Source organism: Triticum aestivum, chromosome 6A (assembly GCF_018294505.1).
Source record: "Triticum aestivum cultivar Chinese Spring chromosome 6A, IWGSC CS RefSeq v2.1, whole genome shotgun sequence".
Lineage (NCBI taxonomy): Eukaryota > Viridiplantae > Streptophyta > Magnoliopsida > Poales > Poaceae > Triticum > Triticum aestivum.
In genome coordinates this window covers 441,660,825-441,680,888 of record NC_057809.1, presented here as the reverse complement: position 1 = coordinate 441,680,888, position 20,064 = coordinate 441,660,825, and positions in this window count along the sequence as shown.

Sequence of the window (20,064 nt, the reverse complement as noted above, 5' to 3'; positions counted from 1 at the left end):
CTAATTTACTGCACATGGAATTAACTCGCACACAAGTACACAAATATGATTTTTCAAACCGTTATGGTTAGCCGTTGCATGTAGATGTTGTTCAAATTTGAATTACGTTCATTAAATGGCTAGAAAATCACTTAAATGTCTTTAAAAGGTCAAATGACCCCTGAAAATTTCCAAATTTTCACACGACAGTTGTATCTGTGCACATTACACGTAGAAAAATTTTGAAGGCTCTAAGAGGAAGCTATCTCCCATTCGTCATCAGACATCCATTGTTCCCTCTCGGAACCATGAGCCTTCTAGTGAGTTGCTCCGGTTTGTGAGGGGTGTGTGTCCAAACTTTCATCACACATGCCAATTTTTTTACCACATCATCTTGGTGGCATGACTTTACGTCAGCCAAGGTTTCATGTGTTTCTGATATTTTTTAATTATTTGGAATTTAAATGCCATGGTACTCCATGCTTAATTGTGTCATAGCCGTTAGACCAGTATGTTTGAAAATTCCTTCCAATTTACTGCACATGGAATTAAATCGCACACAAGTAGACAAAATATGATTTTCAAACCGTTTTATGGTTAGTTGTTGCATGTACATGTAGTTCAAATTTCAACTACAGTCATTAAATGGCTAGAAAATCACTTAAATGTCTTAAAAGGTCAAATGACCCCATAAATTTTCGAAAATTTGACATGACAGTTGTATTAGTACTACAAATTTTTTCGTACATTTAAAACACCAACCATTGCCACTTTACTCCAAATTCATCTTTCACAGCTAATAAAAAATATCTACGACATCACATGTAGTTGTTTTCTAGGAACCGTTTGCGATGAAAATATCTGGGTCTATTTAAGTCTTCCTCCTTAAGCTTCGCCATCTTGTCTACTCCAGTGCCGGCAACCCTCGAATCCACGAATCCCGATCACCAATCCCGCACCCCCTTTTTGCAAAGATGACGCCGTGGAAACGCTTCATGAAGGCCCGTACAATGGCCAAGTCCCCCATGTGCACTGCCCCCCTGCACCAAGAGCGCGACTGCCTACACCGAGAGTGCCTCCGCATCCGCATTGAGCGCGGCCGCTTCCGCCGAGAGGGTGTCTGTGGCAGCCGACAGGGCAGCTGCTGCAATGTCGCCCTAGCCTGGGTCGAGGCCATCCACGCCAAGATCGAAGATGCAAACGCCAAGATCAAAGATGCTCACGCCAAGATATTCCAGGCCACCTCAGACTCCAGCATGCAACCCATGTCCGAAAAGGTGGCGGTGGCCATGGAGCACCTGCTTCCTCATGAGGTCACCGAGTGGGAGCTGGAGATGCAGGAGGCGGCGGAGATCGAGGAGCGCTGGGGGAGGAGTTCCACGTGGCCGAGGTCAAGGTAGAGAAGAGTCTGTCCGTCAGGGAATCGGTGATGGAGTACCAACGCGATCTCTGGCGCAGCCACTACTACGAGTACTACAACCTTGAGGGCGTCGCCGAGGACGAGGACGAGGATGCGGTCAACTTCGGCATGGGGGACACGGAGTCCACCAATGGCGGCATGTTGCCAGGACAAATCATCGACGCCTCGTCTCACACCGGCGATGCATAGGCCGGCACGACGACGGATTTGTTAAAATTATGCGTACTTAGGATTTGTTTTTAATGTTGGTCCTTTGTTAGAGCAATGTTTAGGTCAACTGGCTCTGTTCAATTACTAAAATTGCTCGATTCAGTAAGTGTGGTGTGTCTGCTGTACGCTCTTTTGTGTGCCCAAATTAGCAAGCGATGTTAAATTATGCAGTGATGTACCCGGGCAAATTTCCACCAAAATTTGAATTATCAAACTCATCCCATGCGCGTAAAGCAGAATAATCGTTTGCGATGCGCACAATCATTCAAAGTGAATGGTCCGGTGACACCGTGTGCAAAGTTTCCCTCCACATTTCCAAAATTTTGGCCTACCGCCAAATATCTACCCCGCCCCCTCCCCCCTTCCTCACCCCTTTTCTCCCCGACCACAAGTCACATTTCCCCTGTTTCCTCCTTCCTTCTTCCTAAGCTATAGCCGCTTCCTCGCTCTCGCCCTCTCGCATCCCACCGCCGGGGTCGCCATGGTCTTCTTCAACGACCTCTCAAGTGGTTCCTCCTCCAGCGACGACTCCTTCACCACCCGGGTATGCCTCTCTTCTCTCTCTCGGGCTATGACTTGGAATGAAGGATTTTTACTTGGTGGTAGATTTGCGTCACTTCTTCCTCTTGTAGATCCCTAGGACCATCAGTGGCAATGAATGGAGCGGGGTGGTTGAAGATCTATCTGCTCATTGTCACCATCAATCTCCATGCATGAAGCTAGTTGCGTTTGAATCTTTGGACAATGGGAGGAAGTTTCTGGCATGTGTAGAGAAGGTTAGACCCTCTTTCGTTGTTACAAATCATTTGTTAGATATGATTCAGACACTGTCATGCTCCCAACCCATTCATACCACACCTTCAACCAAACGCATCCTAAGACAGTGTCACAATTTGTACCTAGTATCTAAAATTGTTGCCATATCATCAGCGGTGCCATTAGAAAATTATTTGGCACCACTTCAGTAGTTTGTGCAGCCAACTTTGCTCCACACATCTGAGCAGCCAAGTAGTAAAATACTAAATTTTTATGGCATGAAGGAACCGGGCATCGGAGTAACTAGGTGCTCCGGAGTCTGGGTCCCTGATTTTTTTCCGCTGCATTGGCTCGCTAGTGCAGGGCACCGGTGCGAGATGTAGCAACAGTTGTCTTTACACCAGTTTTGGCATACATAGTGGACGACCTTAGTGCTATTAGTTCTATGTTACTAAATTTGTGCATGTACACACCTGTTAGTTTCAATTTGCTGTCATCCAAACACTGTCGCTATGCTGTTGCAGTTATATTTACCTTCCTCATAAAATGTTCAATTTGCTATTTATTATACATGAGTCACTACTGCAGGATGCTGCTAACGCGACACTACGATCGGAGACCCTTCGACGAAACTGTGTGCGATGCAATAATCGCAAACGACGGTGTAAAACCCCCGGCAAAGAAGGTGCAAAATATTTGCGATGGAGGATGCATCAAACATGGTTCGGATTCTAGTTGCGTGTGCGATGTAGGGAATACAGTTTAGTTCAATTAACTATTTGCGATGAGGAGGAACAAAAGAAATGGGCAGCCAAATGAAGGTGTGTGCGATATACAACATACGGTTCACTTGGATGAACTATTTGTGATTAGGCAACACAAAAGAAACGGTCAGCCAGATCAAGGTGTGTGTGATATACGGCATGCGGTTCACTCAGGTGAACTGTGTGCGTTGAGACAAGAGAACATAAATGGTTCAACTTAACAATATGTGTGTGATATGCGACAAAAAGGTCTGTAATCGAAAACGTGTGCGAAGACCGATAACAACACAGATGATTACTGCTAACAAGCCGTGTGTGTTGTGAGCAAACGATTGTTGGTATACAATTGTGAGTGATTGATGAAAACATCACCAGCGGGTTCCTTTGTTTAGTCCGTGTGCGATGTGATTTTCTTTGTCCGCACAACATCTACGCTCTATCTACAGAGCATCAACACATATACTTAAAAGACAACATTGCATAACCAAATTAGGCATACAATTACACAAGTGACTACACACATAACATTTCCACACACCAAAGTAAGCAATTACATGCATACTAAAGTAGGAGAAACGAGGATCTAATCATCTACTTATTGTTGCGACGACGCTTGCCATCGCTCTGCTTCCGGTTGGACCCCTCGCCGTTTTGGGGAAGGAGGCACTTCCTCATGTCAACGATCTGCCTGTACATGTCGTAGCTCGTGTATGCCTCCTTGGCCGCGTACACAACGTGAGCTTTGTCGAGTTTCTCCATCTAGGACAAGTGCCAGGCACGCTTGTCCTTGTTGCACGAATCCTTCATGTCTCTGTAGTAGGGGTCAATGATGGCCTCGGCGAGGTGAACTAGTGAATCCTTCTCATGCTCCTTACCGCCCCAGATCTTGTATTGTCCCTGGATGTGGACAAGATTCTGGCAGGCGATGCCCGAATTCTCGAGCGCCTTTACATTGTTGGTGATGTCCATCGTAGCGAACATGTAGTGGGGGTTGTTGATAAACCTCGTGAAACGCTCGCAAGGCCTTGTGGCCAGGCAGTAGTGGTAGACGAGGACGTGGTGGCGCACGCACATCTAGGCAACGACGACCTTGGGGCGAGACCCGACACGAGCGCGGGTGTACTCGAGGTCGAACCCGACCACCTTGTACTTCTCCTCGGCAAGGAACAACTCCATGATGTGGATGGAGTGCTCCACCCAGACCGGGTCGTTGGTGTACACCATTGAGAGGTCGATGAACCTTCTATGTGTGTCCACCATGGCACGCATGGTGACACTACAACAAATAGACAAATCCGGGACATTTTGGGCTGAACGAATTTTTTTCCTGTCATGCTTATGACACTTTTATGATGATAATTGTGAAAAAACCCGGCATCATCATAGATGTGGTGGGGTCCTACTTCTGTGACAAATTCATGACAGAAAATGGGCTTTTCCTCCTGGGCAGGCAGGAGACGCAGCTGCATGATATTCTTTGGGCCGTCCATGACGGATAAAACCATGGTAGAAGCGAGGGCGAGGAAAATATCGGGGGAGTTCCCGGTTATGGTGGGTGGTCGGGGGCCAAGCGATGCGCATTTCTCTCGTATGTACGCGCGTGTGTGCGAGGCATTGTGTCTAACTGAACCTGAGTGAGGCATTGGGCTCTAACTGAACCCGAGCGATTACACCGCAGGCTACGCGTTACTGAACCCGAGCGATCGATCGATCCCTTGCTATTAACTGAACCCGAGTGATTCCTTCACTACTGCTGCTAACTGAAGCCGATCGATGCTGCCTCTGGATGAACAGTGAGCATTGTTGGGGGGTTTGGATGAACAATTCCTGGTGGGGGGTTGGATGAATAGGACCCCGTGGTAGTAGAGGCCGTTGCCGCTGGATGAACAGGACCCTGATCGATCGAGATGATGGATGAACATGACCCCATGGAGGGGTGGATGAACATGACCCCGTGGAGGGCTGGCTGAACAGGATGACCCCGTGGAGGGCTGGATGAACAGTAGCCCATGGAGGGGTGGTTGAACAGGACCCCGTTGAGAGGGCTGGTTGAACAGTAGCCGGTGGAGGAGCGCGTGATGGAGGCTGGATGAATAGGAGCCCGTGGATGAACAGTCGCAGGTGGAGGCTAGATCGAGGAGGTCGACGGTGGATGAACAGTAGCCCGTGGAGGCAGTCGACGGTGGAGATGAACAATATCCCGTGGAGTCCCGTTTTGTGGTACGCCACACCCCTCCCGATGAACATGACCCCCGTTTCGACCGTAGCGCTCCAACACAAGTCCGTTTCCTTCATTTTGCGGTACGCCACACTCCTCCCGATCAGCAGGACCCCGCTGCTTCCACCGTAGGAGGTCCAAGAGAAGTCTGTTTCCTCTGTTTTGCGGTACGCCAAACCCCTCCCCATGAACAGGATCCCATTTCGACTGTGGCCGGTCAAACACAAGGCCGTTTCCTCCGTGCTGCAGTACACCAGGCCTCGTTTCCATCGGCTGTTCCGTCCAAGCCGGTTGGCTCCCGATGAACAACACGCGTTCCGTTGCCTCCCGATGAACACGACGCGTTCCGTTGCCTCCCCATGAACACGATGACAATGCAATTTCTCTGTTCCGACCCAGCCATGTACACGAGCCCTAGCCGTACGTATGCGCGAGTAGGCGTTCGAGACCCCGCCCGTATGTACGTACGTGGCCATATTTACTTTCTTGCACCCTGGCCGCTGTACGTACGTGTACATGCTATGTCCGCACCTCTACTACGACACATGCGTGCCTCTACTACGACACGTGCCCTTCCTTACACGGCCACGGTTCATCGCTGCAGCCTGCAGATAGACCGATCGTATGTACGTACACGTTCGCCACCAGAATGACAATGCTACGTATGCTTCGACCAGGTGGGTCCTGACTGTCAGGCACTTCCTTCCGTGCAAATATGTAGCTGGAGGGTCCCAGTAGTCAGGGGGCGAATCATTTTTTTGCCCGTAATATGGACGCACTCCCTTGCATGCGAAGATGTAGCTGGTGGGTCCCAGCAGTGAGGGGGGAAACATCTTTTCGTGAAATACGGTGGCCCGTCCGGTGGGCCCCTGCTATCAGGTAGAGGAATCATTATTTTTCGCATAATAAGGAGGCACTTCCTTGCTACGGTCGTGGACCCAGCTGTCAGCCTCTCCACGTATAGTACTCTTCCGATGGACGTCGTTCCTTGACCATGTTGACCACGCCGCGCCGAGAGCACCAGGGCGGTGGACAATGGCGAGGCCTAGGATGGGGACGATGCAGAGCCAGGGAAGACATGGCAGTGGAAGCCCACACGGACAGGAGTACGAGGGTTCACTGGTTCGGCTGCGGTGTGAGCCTGCCGTCGCCGCAGAATAACAGGGGGTGTGAGTGAGTAGAGGGATGGCCTGGCCAGTGGCGGGAGTAGTAAGGGGCGGTGAGGCCTCCGCGGCAGCACAGCCGGCCACGTTAGGTAGGAGCAGGCGGCACGACCGGTGCTGGTTTGGGCGGCTGGAGCAAGAAGACCAGAGGTTGAAGAAGCACTATGGCCGCTGGATGGACATCGTACGGTCACTAGAGCTAGAATCGTTCATATTGACTAAGTTGACAAAGCCCTCCATCCGCATCAACTTAGTAGGCCCACAATTCAGCCTCGCATATGGCGGGTCCCAGCTAGCAGGGGGAGTATTCATTTTTTTGTGCGTAATAATGAAGCACTTCCTTGCGTGCAAAGATATAGCTGGTGGGTCCGAGCTGTCAGCGGCGGGAACATTTTTTTCGCGAAATATGGTGGCCCGCCCGGTGGGTCCCAGATGTCAGGTGGAGGAATCATTATTTTGTGTGTAATGAGGCATTTCCTTGTGTGCGTCTGTGGACCCAGCTGTCAGCCTCTCCACGTACAATCCACTTTCGATGGATGTCGTTCGTTGACCACGTCGACCACGCCGCGTCGAGAGCACCAGGGCGGTGGACGACGGCGAGGCCTACGAAGGGAATGACACGGAGCCGGGGAAGACACGGTAGTGGCTTCCCACGTGGTGGGGAGTACGAGGGTTGACTGGTTCGGCTGCCGTCGCCGGAAAATAACAGGAGGTGTGGGTGAGTAGATTGATAGATAGGCCATGGATGACAGTGTGGTGGGGCCGTGAGGCCTTCCCGGAAGCACAGACGGCCACGGGAGGCGGGAGCAGGCGGTTCCGCCGGTGTTGGTTTGGGCATCTGGAGCAGGAAGATCAGAGACTGAAGAAGCACAATTGCCATTAGTTGACATCTAACGGTCTGGTGCTGGTAGAGTCGATTTTTGACTAGGTTACTTTTTTGAGAAACCTTGTGTATGCATGAACTTAGTAGGCCCATAAGTTAGCCTCCAAATCTATGGCAGACAACATAGAGCCCATTTGCTATTTTTTTAATAATTTGCAGCTCATTTGCTAATTCTTAAGTAATTTATTACAACATATTTTCTGGCTAGGACCACGGTCAAAAAGTTCAACCTTATTTTGCATATTTCGGTGGAGTCCGAACTGTTGTAATCCCGAAATGATAAACATTTTTAAGAACTTATTGATTTGCCAAAAAAATTGTTTTGTTTTTGTAAGAAAATAAGACGTGGGACAATTGAGTTGGTCTAAGGAAAACCAGTGGTACAAAAATCAGCGCTGGGAGGGAAAACAACAACAAAAATAAGGATGTAAATATGAAAAGGCAACTTTATGTATTTTCAATATAATGATACATGTATATGAACTAGTAAACTATAGGTAGAGATTAGAAAACGGAAGTAGGACATGGCGTTTCAAGAGGAAAATAGAACTGGGTTGTGTGTTTGGTTCAGTAAAAAAACTGCTTGCGGATGTTGTAAGACAAAATATAACGAACGCTGGCGGGCCATAGGCCAATAGATACCTGCTGGATTTTTGTGCCCCGTTGTCATCATGGGCTGGGCCTGTTAAAAACACAACCAAGCCTAGGCAGTCTACAGCCCAGTTGAAACTTGCTCGACCTGAAAAAAACAATATACCTACTCAATAAACGAGAGAATTCTGCAAGTACAGACTGATAACTTGGATGCAGCAGGTATATTGTTTTTTCATCATGATAGTAAGTGCATGCACTTGTTTCGAAAAATTTGGAGAACTGGGAATTCGAACGGCAGGTGCTTATGCTACCCATCAAATAAAAATCAAGTGCCTGTAAATTCGTTTTGAAACAAATGATTCAGCTTTATATCCATGTCGACCATCAACATGATGGTTGGAAGAAATTGCCAAGTTAATACCGAAAGATCGTTAACAACAATACCAACTTGCGGACGACAAGGTAGTACAAGTACCAATACCAAACTAACTTATAATCTTTTTACTCCTGGCCCTAGTGTTCGTCTGGTAGAAAATCTTGCAGAGGACCAGCTCCCGCTCCTACTCTTGCTCCAGGTACCCGAGTTGGTACTCGTGCACCACCCAGTTGGTCCTCTGCTGGTCAAAGTTCTTGTTGGTGTGCAGCACTAGAACCTTTTTGCTGCCTGTCTGCCGGCCGATGACCATCACCAGCAAGGTATTGCCGGTCTTGTGCCACATCGCATGCATGCCGCACCCCGACTGTATCTTGCAACACGTCCACGTGTCCCTTTTGAATGCCCTAGAATTGCGCTGGAAGAAATGCTTGCTTAGGCCACTCAGTGTGATACCTGCAGTATTGTCGAATACATGTTTTAGTGTACGTAGTTGGCATTTTCATAACATCTTTGGCATGTTGCAGTCACTTGTTTCACTTTTTATTAACTGTCAAATTGTAATTGCTTCGCTAGGTCTGCGTCTAAAAAGAAAAATAGAGCTATAAACAAAGGAATATGTTTGTGCAAGTAGATGACCGATCGGTGTCTTACCTGGAAGTTTCTCAAGATGGGTGTAGCATATGTCGTGCTCATTGTTGATGGTTGGTATGAACAAATTGATGAGAGGGTCAGATCTCGCGCTGTCAGCACTCACTTTGGCCTCAAGGTGCTCGATCAGCTCCTGATCCGTGGGATCGAACTTGACGCCAGCCGGTAGCACTGGCCAATCCTTCTTGGTCTTGCATCGGTTAATTCCAGTTATATAGTACTCAATGTATGATCAATCGACTGTTTTAAGTGAATGATGAAAGATTTCGACAGATAAGTGGTACTCCAAATCTGAAGTCCACAATACCCGAACACGCTGCCGGGATTCTTGTGTCACCTCACGCGCAGCGTGTTATCACGTCAATTCAATGTGTGGACACGATGAATAATTTGACTAATGTATACTAGTAGTGCTACTGTACTTACTAGTCATATTTAGTGTCACATTTTAACCTAGGTTTAACTAACAAGTACGCACTTGAAGCCCAATTGATATATATATATATATATATATATATATATATATATATATATATATATATATATATATATATGGCTTCTGCACAGCATCTCCACCATCATTATCAGTACATCCTACGCAGGTGAGTTAGGATGCACTTGATCCCAGAAAGGTATCTATCCTTCAAACCAGAGGAGTGCATCAAACTAACAACAGTACATAATATCCAACAAAAGAGGGTCGTGCTACAGCAGCAGGATACATGGCTCAGTCTAGATATCAGTATGAATCAAGTTGTGCATATTTGCTATTGGCATGAACCACATCATCGCATGTCGGGTTTGCAAAAGCCATCCATTGCATGGAAGCTTGATGCCTTTCACACACTGAAGATTACCTGGCAACAAGCTATGTCGACAAATCTCTAGATATGGTGATTCATGAAACGCATGGTATGATGTGTAAACACAGTTCCCCCTGGCGAATGGAAGTTGCATAACATGATAATCATCGTCGGTGATATGATCGATGATTGGTTGGATGATCGAATAATGGAGCATGAGGAACATGGAGTGGTTGCCGAGGTAGTAAACCCGCCTCCAATTGAATACGCCTGGCCCAACGGAGTTGGGATCTTTCTCGAACATGAAGCAGCCATAGCCATCAATGTCATGAACGCCCCAGGCATTGTACTGCATGTGGTTTGATGTAATGGTTTGGTCAATTTGGTATGTGCGAATGAGCATCAAATGACCGCCGTCAGCTAAACAAGCGATAAACCACCACCCATCGGCTGGTATGATTCCAGGTCCTGGAATCATGAAGGCCAACACATTTGCGTCAGATGCAACAATTCAAATTGGAGACCAAAAGGACAAGAATAAACAATCATGTTTAGAGTATGTGTGGAATTAAGATTATTATAACAGTGACACATATTATGGAAAGAGAATTGCAATGCCGTGGTCATAATCATACCCCAAGTTAAAAAAATAAGCCAATGGCTTTCATATTCTAGCAATATGTCATGGTTCAAACATCATGTAACAATGAGAGGAAAACAGCTATCACAGAGCCTACTCATATTCTACCATAGCACTTAATACTCTTCTCATATCAACTCTAAGCAATAACATGCGTTGTTATAAAAATCTTGGAAATGAAAGTAACATATAGCAATCATGAGGTTATGCTCATAATATCTATTCAAACAATCATTAGATGCCAATTGTTCTCATATCATCTCTAACAATAACATGTGTGGTCATAAAAATCTAGGAAATGAGAGCAACATATAGCAATGATGTGGTTATAGACATACTATCTATTCTAAATTTGTAACAATGAACATGCAGTCGTATTCATAAGGTAAAGATGAGATGAGATAGAACAATTACATGATGATAGATTCCACCAATATAGGCTGCGAATCTGTGCGTCGACCGCGTAAGCGATGCCATCATGCACTATAGCATTAGACAAAAATGTTGGCTCAACAGGATTGACGATGATCCATAACCATGTATGGCGACCAGATTCCAGATAGACTAATCCCATGTTGAACAAGGCAATGATCTTGTAATCCATGTAGTCTTCTGATGGTGTGGGCACTTCGCAGGTTACAACTTTCAGCAAAGAGAGGTCGAGCCAAAAGCTCGACGCGTCTCGTGCATAGTAGGCAGGAGTGTCCGGCAGGCCGCGAGGCTCGATGGCGGCGGTATCCAATGATGGAAGGGTGATATCTCGCTGGGTGTAGATATCCATGAGACGCCACGGACTACCAGATTGGTGGATGAGGACGATCCAGTTGGCCTTCATGTCCGCCCAGTAGTGGTTGCTCATGAAGGACAAGTGGACGGGTAGTGGTAGCATGTCGACGGGCACCACGACAACCTCCGTGGGATCGTTAAATCGGTGTCTGTGCCACCTGCGAGGATCGGGCATCAGCAAGCAGGGTGTATTGAAAAGAGTTGGCCAGTTGTAGACAAGTAGACGGTACAAAGACACCGAGCATACGGCCAGACGGACGGTGCTGAGCAGGTCCATACGATTACAGATCTGCTCCAAGAGAAAATGGGAGAGGGAATTCCAATCGCGGCTCTGTGTGTCAGTCGGTTCTACCATAGGTTTTTTTAGGGCACTGAATGATTGGGGTTTTCGGTGCCTGTGAGCCAGCGGGGAAGTGGATTCAGCGGGCAAGCGAAGAAGATGGCGTGTGTGGCCGAGCAGTGAGCGGGGGGGGGGGGGGTATGGTACGCGTGAACTACCAAGGAAGATGGCGCAGGCGAGCGAGCAATGAGCGGGGGGAAATGGTGTGCAGCCAATGATGGGGAAGAGAGGAGGAAGAAGAAGAGAGGAGGAAGAAGAAGAGATGAGGAAGAAGAGTGAAAGACGGGGAAGAAAGTGCATCAAATCTCAATTCTACTACTACTACCACCAGGATATACCGTCCTTTGGAGTTTAAATAGTTACGCCGATGACATGTGGGTCTACCTCAAGAGGGCCCATATGTTATTTAATGGAGGAGAGAGGTACGTAGGAGTATTTGCGGAAGCATGCTCCACTGGCAAACATGATGGCAGTACTGGGTAAGGCTGATTTAGTAACACCAACATGCTGGTTCAGCTTATTAATTAAGTGTCCCATCTGCTGCAGCGTGTATTGTCACTTCACTGTGAGGACTAGTTGAATAGTTCTCTCTGACCAAGATGGGTCGTGAAGACTTCCTATCTACTGTATCCCTATGCCTGTATGCTCATCCTGTCCAACAAGATGAAACATTGGCCAAGGCACCCAGCGCCAATAATGTAGGGGTACTAGTACTATCTCCTTTTCGGTTTGTAGGGCTCAATTCAAAAATCTCATCAACCAAGGTAGACGATGAGTGGTGGGATAATTTTTGTAGTTTGCAAAAGCACTCAACTAATGCACTCATTTTCCTTAAAAAACTATGTTTACCAATGCATTAATTTTGTGTCAAACTTTGACCATCTACTCCCTCCATCCAGGTGAATAAGTCATCTTTGGTTGTGCACCATGACCAAGGAGGGAAAACAAGAGAATTTAATGTTTATTTTCTAATACTTCCATTCCTAAATATTATCTTTTTAGAGATTGAAATGGAATACAACATACAGATGTATGTAGACATATTCTAGAGTGTAGATTCACTCATTTTGCTCCGTACGTAGTCACTTGTTGAAATCTCTAGAAAGACAAATACTCCGTATTTGGGAACAGAGGGAGGCTTTTACTCTATATTTAGGAACAGAGGGAGTATCACCATATGGAGGGAACGGAGGAAGCTTGAAATATGAACATGTCAATGGGAGGGAGTAAAAGCCTCATGCATGCAACATGCAACACTCACATGTACACATGGACGCACGCAACACTCACGCACCCATGGGGCACACAACACACGACGCAACACACACGCTCACGCTCAAGTGCTCAACCTACTCCCTACGTCCGTGAAAGATTGTACATTTGGAGATTTACACATTGACCAGGGCATAATTAATGCCCAAAAGTAACAGACTTATGTGTGCATGCGACCATTGAGAGAAGAAGATTAAATGACGGTTGTTGCATGCTGTAATTAAGGATAGACATGTAGCCTATAGCCAGAGCACAAGTTGGTGCATTAGTCAATCAATATCGATTTAGATTAAAAGATAAATGCATTGGAAGTGTAGATGTACACTCTTTGTTTTTTAGCCGATGTCCACTCTTTGTTGGAAGACCGAGGGAGTACACGTGCATGCACTCACATACACAGCCAGGGTGGTTCGCGCGCAAGGGTTGGACTCCTATCGCGCCTGTGTAAAGTTTTGTTTAACTGATTTCTTTGCTCTGCAAACTGACAGGTGGGACCCAGATACCAGGTGACAATTTAACCAGTCAACAAAGTGCCATGTCGACTATGTGGCCGATCAGTAGGGTGCAATACGGTGCTCTACCATGATCTAGTGATTGTATAATCATCGCAAAACTATATATAGTGACCGTAAAGAGCGTATTGTTACATACATTGACCGCCAGTGTATTTTTCTTGTTTCAAATTAATCCATATTAACCGGAAAGGACGCAGTATGGACTAGTACTAGTACTGCTTTGATGTGTCCCGTCAACTCACCGAACGAGGAGAGGGTTGCATACTACGTCTCTCCCTCGCCAACACGCGCGGTCGCTCGCAGGACGAGGAGAGGGTTTTGAATACAGCGCCCTCTCCCTCTCCCTATCCCTTGCCCTCGTGATGGACATGCAGCAGTTCAATCAGTGTCAGATTGCCAGAAGCATATTGTACTGTAGTATCATCATTGTTGGACCTTCCAAAGAGGCGAAGAGCCAAGTGCAAGGTTCAAACGAGTACAAACTGTTGAACCTCCCGAAGAGGCAAATAGCCAAGTGCAAGGTTTTATAAGAGTTGTTGTCCTAGTACGAGTATACTAAAACTATAGCGAACAGTGCTACTGTATGATGCCGCCACGTCACCTATATCCAAAGCTGTGCAACCTTTTTTTCTCAAAGAGCGTGTTGGAGCCCGTGCATCAACCACACAAGTTGCACATACACATAACACATTTACTAGTAATAAATTCTAAAGGACAAATGCCAGTATGCCACACAAGTTCATCTCCAATTCATGTGATAAATTTGTGCACGACTAGTCTACATATATTCACAGCGCTACCATCCACAATTTACCATACACTCCACTTACACGTCATAGATGGGTTACATGTCCTCCTCCAGGTTCCAGTCCCAGGTGTTCTTCATGGATGGCACGATCCATAGCGGTGGGCAACGGGAATCATTGTCGCAGCTTTCTAGTCCGTTTCCACATGATGGAGACTCATCCAAGCTGAAGCAGCATAAATCAGGGATAGCATGTCCCAACATGTCGTTCATCCGGCGGTGTGCACTGAAGACACAACCATGCTTCATGAACGACATGCCTTCGGTGTCGTGCACGGAAGGTGGCATCCGCTTCACAACGGGGTAGTTGTCCCCAATGAAAAGTGAGTACTCTCCAAGAGTGTTCCTCTGCACCCACGTAGCATCACGGGGGCCGAACTCAGCGCCGTTCATCTGGTACACGCGGCATCTCAGATCTGGACACATGGTGACGTACATAGTCAAGGTCCATGCATAATAATGTTGTGCTCAAATACGGCGGTCAGTAATACTGTGCAACAAATAGTACAACTCCGGTATAGAGGAAATAAAATAACCGGCTTATTATATATAGCCACTCTTGGCTACATGGATGAGATAGTAAGACATGGAAAAACAAAAATGGTGGGAGCTAGTGGGTTCAAGTCTTCAAGGGCCTAGCTAGCTATACGCGTCCTCCAAGGTAAAAAGTGCACCTACTAGTACTAGTAAATAGTACAACAATGAAAGAGAAGGTGAGAGGGTTAAAAAATATAATACTAAATGGAATACCTGGGTAGATGGTGACAGTCCGATCGTGGTAGATTGTGTGACCATGTTGCACATCAGTGGTACCATGGGTAACGACTGATAAGATAGTTGATCCCAATATGCCAAAGTCAGCTACAAGGTTCTAGGTTAGACCGAATCGTGGATGCAAATGCACATCCATGATCAGTGATCTTATTTTGATCGGGGGATGACTGGTCCCTGCAAAATATTAGGGATGCAAATGATGGTTTGTGCATTCCTTTTGTAATCTCCCATACCATAGGATGGCAACCAAATGAAACAACCCCCATGGCTTGTCACCGCGAAGATGCGGCCTAGATGGCGCACGACGTCTTTGAACGTGTAGGGCTACAAATCTGCTGCGGCCAACATGCACCAGCCTCTGTCATTACTGCCTCTTGCATTGACGGAAATTCTTGTGTCAAACACCGCTATGAGATAGTAATCTTTGTAGCCGCGTCACTTTGTCGGCGGGTCCGCAATTGCTATCTTCTTCAATCTCATGTAGGCATCATCATACGTATTCAAACCCAGCCAGTCCGGAAGGCCGATCCCAATGGTGGAGAAGGGGTCTATGGGAACGGCCGTATTATTGTGGATGTTGTGCAAAATGATGGTGGTATTCAACTGAAGGTATGCAAGCCAATCTTCGTTGGCACCGACCTAGACCTATATATAAGACGGTTGGCAGCGGAGAAATTACGGGATGGAAATGGAATAGCTAAGTACTACATGATCAAACTCCATGACTGACCTGCTCATCGAACAAAATCCGACTACCCCTCAATGTCGGCAACTCTAGCGGAGTCAACGTGCAACCATGGCCAGGGAGTGGTAGACGGTTCGACGGATTGTCCCTGTCGGTGTCAAAACCGGCGGATCTCGAGTAGGGGGTCCCGAACTGTGCGTCTAAGGCGGATGGTAACAGGAGGCAGGGGACATGATGTTTTACCCAGGTTCGGGCCCTCTTGATGGAGGTAAAACCCTACGTCCTGCTTGATTTATTCTTGATGATATGGGTATTACAAGAGTTGATCTACCACGAGATCGGAGAGGCTAAACCCTAGAAGCTAGCCTATGGTATGATTGTATGTTGTCCTATGGACTAAACCCTCCGGTTTATATAGACACTGGAGAGGGTTAGGGTTACACAAGGTCGGCTACAAAGGAGGAGATATCCATATCCGTATTGCCTAGCTTGCCTTCTACGGCAAGGAGAGTCCCATCCGGACACGAGACGAAGTCTTCAATCTTGTATTTTCATAGTCCAACAGTCCGGCCAAAGGATATAGTCCGGCTGTCCGGAGACCCCCTAATCCAGGACTCCCTCAGTAGCCCCTGAACCAGGCTTCAATGACGATGAGTCCGGCGTGCAGTGTTGTCTTCGGCATTGCAAGGCGGGTTCCTCCTCCGAACACATCACAAAAGAGTTTGAATACCAGGATAGTGTCCGGCCCTGCAAAATAAATTCCAAATACCACCGTAGAGAGAATAATATTTCCACAAATCTAATCTGCTGACACGTTTTGGCAACATGACATTAAGCCATGGCCCGATGATTAATCGAACCGTTTCCTTTAACTAGCCCCGCACATAACGCAAGGCAGTTTTTTGACACGTCTTGTCAAAGCAGAGATCGTGTCCCCCTTATTACGGGATTCTCATCAATACGGGCGTGGGTAATCCAACCGCGCCATCGATTACGGCGCTTGGGGGATAAGAGAGTTTTACCAGGCTAGTGGGGGCGCATAGTTTCGGCCGCCCTTATAAAGGGACAAGGTTTAACCTTTTTCTACCCACGCCTTCTTCCTCCTTGCTCATCCACTCTTGCGCACTCGAGCTCCAACGCCCAAGCCCACATCCTTCCCCTCAACCTTCTCCAATCATGTCCGGAGCGGGAGGCAAATGGATGGCTTCCTCCGTTACAGAGGGACACATTAAGAAGCTGCGCGGAGCCGGATACTTGGCCGCGAATATCGCGCATCGGCTGCCCGCTGCGGGGCAGATTGTTCCTACCCCTGAACCTCACGAGGGGGTAGTCTTCCTCCACCACTTCCTCCGCGGACCGGGGTTTCCCCTCCATCCATTCATTCGTGGTCTCAAGTTCTACTACGGGCTGGACTTCCATGATCTGGCCCCGAACTTCGTCCTCAACATTTCAGCGTTCATTGTCGTGTGTGAGGCTTTCCTCCGCATCCGGCCCCACTTCGGCCTATGGTTAAAGACCTTCAATATCAAGCCGAAGGTGGTGGGCGACCAACAAGCAGAATGCGGCGTAGCCATGGTGGGCAAGATGCCCAATGTTATATGGCTTGAAGGCTCCTTCGTGGAGACCATAAAGGGGTGGCAATTGGCGTGGTTCTACATCACCGAGCCGCGCGACGCCAAATGGGTGGCTGCCCCCAAGTTTCGATCCGGAATCCCCACACGGCTCACCTCCTGGAAAGAGAAGGGCATGTCCTGGGGTTCATCGGCAGAGCTGGACGGACTCCAGAAATGTATCCAGAATATGGCTGGCAAGAAGCTCAAGCTTGTCAATATAGTCCAGGTCATGCTCATCTGCCGGATCCTCTCGTGCCAACAACGGGACTTCAACTTGTGGGAGTTCGACCCGGCCCAGCACTAGACTCTGAGTGAGCTCTTCGACACGACACACAAGGACGTCTGGAAGGTGCTATTCAAGGGCGCCGAGGTCCCTTCCTCCCTCACCGAGGACCGCGGGCTAAGCGCGAAGCGCCAAGCGCATTCGGTGAGTTCTATACATCCGGTAGGACATTTATTTCCCCTAGCTTAACCATGTGCGGGGTCTGAGCTCCATGCCTTTGACAGTGAAAGGGTCGAGATGGACCTAGAGGGGGGGGGGTGAATAGGTACAAATACAAATTTTAATTGTCACTGAGCAATTTTAGGTAATAGTGCGGAATATGAAAGTGAGCCTAACAATTGCAAGTGTGATGCTAAGAGCTAAACAAGATAATCAAGTAATACAAGTAGATGAGTAAGCTAACACAATATGATATAGGTAAGTGCAGATGAGACAAGTAACCACAAGCAGAGAGTTAAGGTTAGGGATAACCGCAACTCCAAGAGATGAGGATGTAAGCCGATGTTCACTTCCTTGGAGGGAAGCTACGTCACCGTTTAGAGAGGTGGGTGTTACCATGAAGGCACACCAACGCCGCGAAGGCTCACCCTATTCTCTCTTTGAGACAACACCATGAAGGCGTTTCTCAACCACTAGTGGTAGACCTTGGGGTGGTCTCCAAACCCTCACAAACTTTTCCGGGGGTAACCACAAGGGTCGATTCCTCTCCGAAAGACTCCTACCGCCTAGGAGTCTCCAACCTCCAAGAGTAACAAGAACGATGGGAAAAGCTCAAGACTTGCTCAAGTCACAAATTCCTTTGGTGCAAAGAAGGGGAAGGGGTGGATCTATCACTTGATCGGACAACTTCTCTCAAATGCTCTCAAATCCCTTGGGGATCTAAGATTTGGTGTGGAGGAGTGAGAGAGAGAGTGTAATGTGTTCTAGGGTTTGTTCAAAGTGAGTGGTCAACCATATCCCGAGGGGGAAGAAAGGCTATATATAGTGGTAGTGAAAAGCTAGCCGTTGGCCACTTAAGGAACAGGAGCTGCCGGACGTCCGGAGGGTACCGGATGACCGGTGACACAGATCGGACCGGAGGTCCGGCCGGCCAGCCAGTCGTCCGCTCGCTGGAGTATAAAACTGATCGCGAAAACAACACAGGTAGCGGACATCCGGAAGGCGCCGGTCGTCTGGAGCCCGGACGTCCGATGTTGTCAGAAATCCATTAATTATAGTTCTATTGGAGTGCACCAGATATCCGGAGATGAGCAGATGTCCGGTGACTGGACATCCGGTGTGACCGGTCTTCCGCTAATATCAGTTCTGTGAAGACTCACCGGACGACTGGAGAGAGTTGGATGTCTGGTTGGTTGAGAGAGGCCGGACGTCCGTAGACTTCGGACGTCCGGTGAAAGTTGGACCTTTTAGCTTAGAAAGATACTACCATTTTTGCACAAGTTAGAGGAAGAATTTAGAAATGGTATGAGAGGGAATTTTTTGGTTTTGAGCAAGTTCTTTCGCGAAATCCATCGATCCCCTCTTAATAGTGCGGGATCCCTACACTCAAGAGCAAACCGAAAACAAGGATACGAAGCTTTTTATCTTTGTCTTGTGTCTTTCCTCTTGAGTGATATATGTTTTATGTCCGTAGTCATGATCCACACACACATATCCCTTGAGACATAATCCTGAGAAATACTCGATAAACATGATTAGTCCCAATATGCATGTTGTCATCAACATCATAATATGATTAAGGGCATGATTGCACTTTCAATCTCCCCCTTTTTGGTAGTTGATGACAACATACATGCACTTTTTAGAATAAAACTTTGAATATCGAAAGAATTTAAAAACATTGAATATCGAAGGATTTGTTGTGGAGCTCCCCCTCAATATGTGGAATAACTAATAGGTAAGCATGAAGAGAGCTCCCCCTCAATATGATACCAACACAACCGAAACTCATACACAAGATAATCAAGATAACATCAGATTTAGAATAGGCTTCATAAAGATTCATCACTCATAGCATATAACATAGGTCGGTACAAAACATATCATAGGTTCAATAACAGGTTAATCAAATAGCATGAGTTCGATAACAAGATAATAAGATAGTATCATAGCATCATATCACACAAATAAGTGCCTACTCCCCCTTGGCAGCAAATACCCAAAAGGAGGTGCCATAACAGCATCAAAGAGCATCATCGTCATCATCATCATGAGCACCACTACCACCAGCCTCGTCGAGGAAGTCAGCCCACTCAGGACCCGAAGGAAAGTCAAAGTCAGAAGGTGGATCATCAGGAAGACGTTCATCGTCACTCACATCGTAAACTCCGGAGTCTCTCAGACGAGCCTTCAAAGCATTCTTGGAGGTGACCAAGCGTGTGACAACATCGTGATTTTGAGAGCAATGAAAGGTAAACATCTTCATCATGGCAGAGTGAGCTTTCCCAAGAAAGCGAGAGATGCGACCAAAAGGTGCGGAGCCGGAAGAAGTATACCGAGTGGCGGAAGAAGGAACACTAGCAGGGTATGACGAGTAG